Raw genomic sequence first — 6,990 nt, forward strand, 5'->3', positions numbered from 1 at the left:
CCAGGGTTGTTCACCCTAGGCCTTACATGTGTTTCTTACACAGGGTCTGTTGTTCTGATCTCTGGCCTTCTTATGTAGGGACCTGATCAGAAACAGGTGTACATGGGGCTATAAAAATGGCAAGGGAAGATGGTTTTATTTGCATACAGGAGGGATTCTGATTTCTTCCCACCCATTTCCATGGCTATGTAGCAATGAAGACCAATTAAGAAAAATCTCTTTCAGGTCGAGAGAATAATACAATTTCAGGCCTAGGTGGAGAGCTGACAATCACCTGACTGAGAATCAACCCCTAGGAAGGCAAAATCAACTTAAGCCTTGCCAAAGAGTTAAGTGAAATAATTTTTTCTTTAATAAGATACTTCTGAGTTACTTAGAAAAACATAACTTTGGTTGTTCTTTTTATCTCTGCTCACAGCATGCTTTCCCTGACACTCTGGGCTTCCTTACTCTTACTCTAAGGCCCATCCCCTTCTCCACTACATGTCAGCTTGTCCTTCATTCTCCTGATATCCATGTTGGTTTAAATGCAATAAATATTTTTCCCCTTCCCTCTTCCATTCTCCTTCCCTGGGTAAATATTGAGATTACAGCTTGCCTCTTCTGGGCTCTTTATTTTAAACTCTAATAATATGGTTTCAAGCTCCTGTTTGAGTCCATTCTTATGTTATTTTATTAATGAGACTAAGAACCACAAAGGAAAACCTTGATTACCCCAGTTCCATGTAGCAACCCAAATGGGATCCACCCTCACCCCAAATCACAGTAACAGCAGCTTTACAATTCATAGTTAATATGAAACAAAACCCGGAAGATACGCAGACTTAGCTGTCAGGCAGTTTAACCAGGCTTTTCCTGTAGGGAAGCCCCTCTGTTTGCCTCTGTGGTCTCTATTCTCAGCAGTTGCCTTCATCCTCATCACAGAGGGTCTGTTACATATTTAAAAACTGTGCAGTCACAGAGACAATTTTGTGTTCAATTCAATGCCTGAGAAAACTGGAGCAGACATTCCATCTACAATCCCTTGTTCAAAAAGAAAAAACAAATCTTAGGGCTCTATGTGATGATGGCACCTCCCTTCTCATTCTGTCCTGGAAGAGGTCTTTGATCCCCAGAGTCCTTTGATAGATACAGAGAAGAAGCCTGTGTATCTTTTCTTTGGAGGTCAGCTTCAAGCTCTGGTTTCACCACCCCTGTTTAAATGCATTAAATTCACCTCTGACTAAAGAGCCTGTCACAGATACATGAGAGCAGTCATAAAAGTCAGGTGTTGTTAAATAAAAATTACAGGAGGACATTGTTTGGGACTAAGCTTCCATACTTGCCACACCAGCTTAAACTAAAAATCAAAATGGAGTCACTCATGCTGAAGTTCCACATCACCGAGCTGAAACTAAGCTGTTTATCTACCCTTCCCAGAAATCAGGATTAGAGAGATAACAGCCACAGTTCCCAAAGAAGCCAGTTTCAATCGACATGGTAATAAGTTTCCCTCTGCCTTAATCCTTACACACACACACACACACACACACACACACACACACCACAGCTTGTTAACCAATCCTTTATTTTTCTATTCTCTCTTCCTGGCCCTGCCTCACACAAAAAGTAACTTTGAAATGGCTGATCTGTCTGTGTGTTGGGCTCTTCCTGTCAATAAACCCAACCTTCTCTGGTCAGTTCATTGAAGCATTTATTCTAGTTTATGAAATAAAGACATGCCAAATTCTAGGATCATAAATAAAACTAATTAAGATCTTTAGACTAAATTGTTTTTGTGATTTTGTTTTTGACAATGCCATAAGCATCTGGTAACATTTCAGTTTAAAGAAAATGGTATTGAATCACAGACTTTGAAGATGATAAAGCACCAGAAGATACCTGCCTAGGGCTGAGCTATCAGTGACAGTTATTCAACTCTGAAGGTCAAGTGAGGATAGTCATAGCCAGGCTACACTTCATCATCCTTAGTTTAACCCCCATCATTGAAGCTTCACTAATTAAATGAAAATTGATTAGGTGTCCACTAAATTGGCAAGCAATAAGCTAAGCACTGTGATATGTCTTAAGGGACTTAGTATTTAGTGAAGGATACATAACAATTCATAAATAACTATTTTGTGAAGTGGCAATAAAAATGTCTCACAAAAAGATGGCATTCCAACCAGGCCACAAAGAGTGACAGATTTTGCTGGTGAAGGAATGTCAGTAAAAGCAAATGCAAGTGATTTGAAAACGTGGCATTTTATGAGACCACTGATGAACAAGGGGGCTGTCTGGCCATAAGGAGAGCAAGATGAGGCATGAGGGACAGCTTCAGGCTGCCTATGGATTGTAGATTCTAAGGCATCTACTCCTTCAGGAAACCAGATACCGTATTGACATCAGGCATTCCAGACTCTATATTACTCCATATTGTATAAAACCAACTGGCTTTTCAGTCTTACATATGTCCATTTTACAAGCAACTTTTAGCTCCACTTAGAAAAATGATTCCAGTCAGTCCCTGGGTAGACTCAGAAATTGTACCATCCATCAGGTACCACCACCCAGCACAGACTGATACATGACTTATTCCCTAGTATATAAAAGGAGCTACCCTATATACTTATCAGAATAAATTGAGATGATAAGGCCAAATTATTTCAAGGAAACCAGGTATAAGATCTTATTCTTAATCCCAAAGATGTGAGGATAAAGACCACCAGCCCAAATCATCATGACCAAATTAGTTAAAGCAAGCTTCTTTATTTATGTACATAGGCTGCCTCCCCCTAAGGTGATGTTCAAAATGTCAATATTGGACATGAGGAAGACAAGATTTTTATAGCTCAGAAGTAGGAGGTTTCTAAATGGGGGATTTGGCAGACAAAGTAGGTGGAGTTACAGGAGCAAAATATAAACATAACAAATTCATCATAACTACCTCCTGCAACAAAGACATGATTGCAAGGTGGTCATAACAAAGTAATACAACCTTTTGAAACAAAGACATGATTGCCAAGTGGTCATAAAGCAATCATAACAATAGGGGTTCATAATAACAGGTGGCCATCATAGCCTTTTGAAACAAAGGCAGTGATGCTATTTCCTGGAATAGGCAGTACAGAACCATTTGTAGCTAAAGGTTATAGGTGGGGCCCAATCCTTGACAAACAGAGATTTAATCATAAACAAATGAACCAGTTTATCTTCACTGTAAGATGGCTTTCAAGCCTAAAATAGAGGCAGACTCTTTCATCACTTATCAGACACTCCAGAGTCAGGAAAAGCTGTAACTTCTTTGCCTGGGCACTATACAGTGATGGATACCTAACACTGTGATGGTGGGGCCCCCAAACAACATATGATCCAATACCTTGCATGTGCATGAAGGACCAGCAAGCAGAGAACTTCTTGGCTATCCCTGCCTTTACCTCTACCATATTTCCAAGGTAGGCATGATTATATGGCAAATCCTTGTCACTGTCACTGCAGAACTTTGTATATTAATTGTTGTTCAATAAATTCTGAAATTGTGTATGTTTCTGGCATAGTATAATCGGCACTTAGAGTAACCATTTTTAAATCAAGATTTGACTTTGTCTTGTTCATATAGTTTTGGCCTCTTAATGGAGGATTGATTGAATCAGGAAACTGCCTATTGACCAGGAACCTGAGTGCTTCACAATCAGGAAATGAGCTAGAAGGGCCCGTGAGGGGTGAAAGACCTGGAACGGCACCTCACACTCCTAGCCCCAGCTGTTTGGCTGCCTATCACTGGCACCACATGAAGAGTACGTTCAAATGTCAATTTCCAACACAGTGGGGGGCAGGGAGATATTGGCCTTTTAAAAATGCCTCCCAGCAGCTTGGTAAGTGAGAAAATCAAACCTTTTCTTATGCAAGTTGCTTTTCTCCTCAGTGAACTGGTGAACTGTTTGTTTCTTACAATTTATTCACCAAATTCCTACTTAGGTCAATCTGACCTTGGCTAAGAATGTTCAAATGTGAATTTTTATCTTAATGACAAATAAATATCTTATTGTAGTCTGAGAGCTATTAGTAATTGTTAAGATTTAGCTTTGACAATGGCTTGGCCTTAACCTGAGCCCCAGACTCACCAAGACTTACTTATATCTGCTACTCCACATGAGGTCCACTCAACCTCCTCAAGTACATGGCTGTGTAATCAGTCTGGCAGGGATAGGGAGATTCTAAAGAGACACAAGTTTCCCTACTTTTGTCTATCAGATTATTCCATTGTTTAATGGCACCCTAAGATTTGGAGTTTTCTCATGATGAGAAAAGAAAAATTCTGATACCTGACCCTGAGGAAGAACTTGTCTCCAAGAAAGATTTTCAACTTTTCAGGTAATGTTAAAAGAGTTGCTGGAGTTGAGAGCCATTGGTGAATGGCTACGCTGTTGAGTTGTGATTTTTTTTTTCCTTATATTCCTAGGACTCCAAAGATGGACTTGTAGAAGTAGTCACTGTCTCTTTGTCCACTTTCCCAATGTTAAATTGGTTAAATCTCCTTTTTTCTGCTTCTCACAATTACTTTGGCTTTTTAGTTGAGCTTACTGCAGAGAGGTATATTATATCCCTGACCCTCTAGCTGCTGTTTGCTTTCCTAAATATCAGGTCTCTCTCCAGAGAGCTAATAGCAATATCAGCTATGGCCTTGCAGTCCTCCTCTGTCCTCCCTTGCAGCTGCAAGCAAGCACAGCCTCATTCCCAGCTTAGACCACAGGTAATCTTGAGTTACGAGCCTGTCTATGCAAGAAAACACATCTCTCTCCTCTAACAGGACAAGAAATAGTTTATTCTGGAGAAAAATATGAGTGACCAGGGCTCAGAAACACAGATTCATGTCATCCAAATTGCATGATCCAATGTAGTAACAGTTTCATGGAGTTTTTTATAGTAACTGAACAAAGAAAAATCATAAATCAAGATACTTTTAAAATACAGTAGCAGAAATATCAGGTAGGCAGGCATCCTAGCTAGTTTTATGTCAACTTGACACAGGCTAAAGTCATTTGAGAGAAGGGAACATCAGTTCAAAAAAAAATGCCTACATGTGTTTAGGCTGTAGGCAAGTCTGTAGGGTATTTGCTTAATAAGTTATTGATGTGGGAGGACCCAGACCAAGAGAGAACACCCTTGAGCTGGTGGCCCTGGGTTCTATAAGAAAGTGGCTGAGTAAGCAATGAGGACCAAGCCAGTAAGCAGCACCCCTCCACAGCCTCTGCCTCAACTCTTGCCTCCAGGTTCCCAAATACAAGGATTGAATTCCTCCCTTGGCTTCCCCTCAGTCCCTTGCAATTCATGATATGTAAGCTAAATAAACCACTTTCTCCTCACGTTGCTTTTGGCCATAGTATTTTATCATAGCAATAGTAACCCTAACCAGGATAGAAAAATGGGGAAAACTCTGCTATACATACAAGATGCTATTTGACAGCATTCTTAGGGTTTTTTAGTGGAAACTAGTGGTCTATTTGTACAATCCAAAAGATTTATCTAGTGATGACAAAGACATTAGGTCACATACAGAGATGGGCAATAAATGGCAATTAACAGCCTAAGAAAGCCCAAGATAATTTGTAATTAGGCCTTAGATCTGCAACATTCCAACCTCTCCACAATAAATGAATTTCTAATTAATCCTGTGATTAAGAAGATAGGTCTTCTTTCCATGAACTTACATCCACAGTCCCTGGTCCTCATCACTCTCTTCCTGCCTCCCAGCATATGGACCAGGTCACATGTCTTGAAATTCCCCCTGCCCCTGCTGAGGAATCTATATAGCCAAGAAATTCTATTCTCTGGAATTGAATATAGCCTCCCTCATGACCCCATTGTGCTGTCTATGACACAATGCTCTAATACTCCTGCTGAAGTATTGACTTTGAAAGTCAATGTCACAGCACCTTGCATCCTGCCTGGAACATCTTCTAAAATTTATCTAACAGGGTAGCTGAGCCGCAGCTGTCAGCACTACCAGGATATAGTAAGAGGAGATCCCAGTGGAAAAACTGGAACCCCTCAGCCTACCTGAGCTTCATTCAACCAAGGGAGCATGTTCACTCTATGAACTTGGGAGAGACGGGTACTATGTAAATGACCCATAAAAGATCACTGCAGCCCTTGACTCCTCATCTTTTTTACCCTTTTGCAGCCAGACTATGATAAACCAGCCTGCCTCCATCTTGGGCTTGAAGGCTATGTTATAGTAAAATCAAACAAGACTCATTCCTGTTTATAATTAAACCTCTAGAGTTTCTCAAGGATTGGGCTATGCCCCATCTGTAATTTTAACTCTAAATGGTTCTTAACTGCCTGTTCCAGGAAACAGCAGCTGTGCCTTTGTTTTAAAAGGTGACTACTGGGCTGGAGAGATGGCTCACAACCAAAAATATAAAAGGTTATGATCATCTGTTGTTATGACCACCTTGCAATCAAGTTTTTGTTTCAGGAGGTTGTTATGACCAACTTGTTATGCTTGTGTTCTTTTTCTGTAACCTATCTATTTGCCTGCCAAATATTCTCTTTGGAAACCCCCTACTCCTGGACAATAAAAGCCCTTGCCTTACCCATGTCCAATGTTGATCTTTTGAACACTGTCTTTAAGGGGAGACAACCTGTGTTCACTAATAATAAAAAGTTTGTTTTAATTAATTTGGCCATGATTTGGGTTGATGGTCTTTGTCCTTGAGTCTGTGGGATCAACATTTGGAGGCCCCCAGCAAGATTAAAAACCTCAACCTAAATTCAGAAGCCAGACCTTTCCCTCCTGTCCTCCAGGATTGAACTGCTTCCTAGATGTTGTGCACCTTGGAGACATTCCAAGGCCCCAGAGTATGACTTCTTTTGGTGGACTGCCTGGGCAAACAGCAGCATCCTCTGGTAAGTCACAGATACTCTCTGTGACATCTGCTTCTGTTCTGGTTCTGTAGGATCCCAATCTGGAGATGTGGTAGGAAGGGTCTGAAGAGATCCAATATT

Source organism: Peromyscus eremicus, chromosome 10, assembly GCF_949786415.1.
Source record: "Peromyscus eremicus chromosome 10, PerEre_H2_v1, whole genome shotgun sequence".
Taxonomy (NCBI): Eukaryota; Metazoa; Chordata; class Mammalia; order Rodentia; family Cricetidae; genus Peromyscus; species Peromyscus eremicus.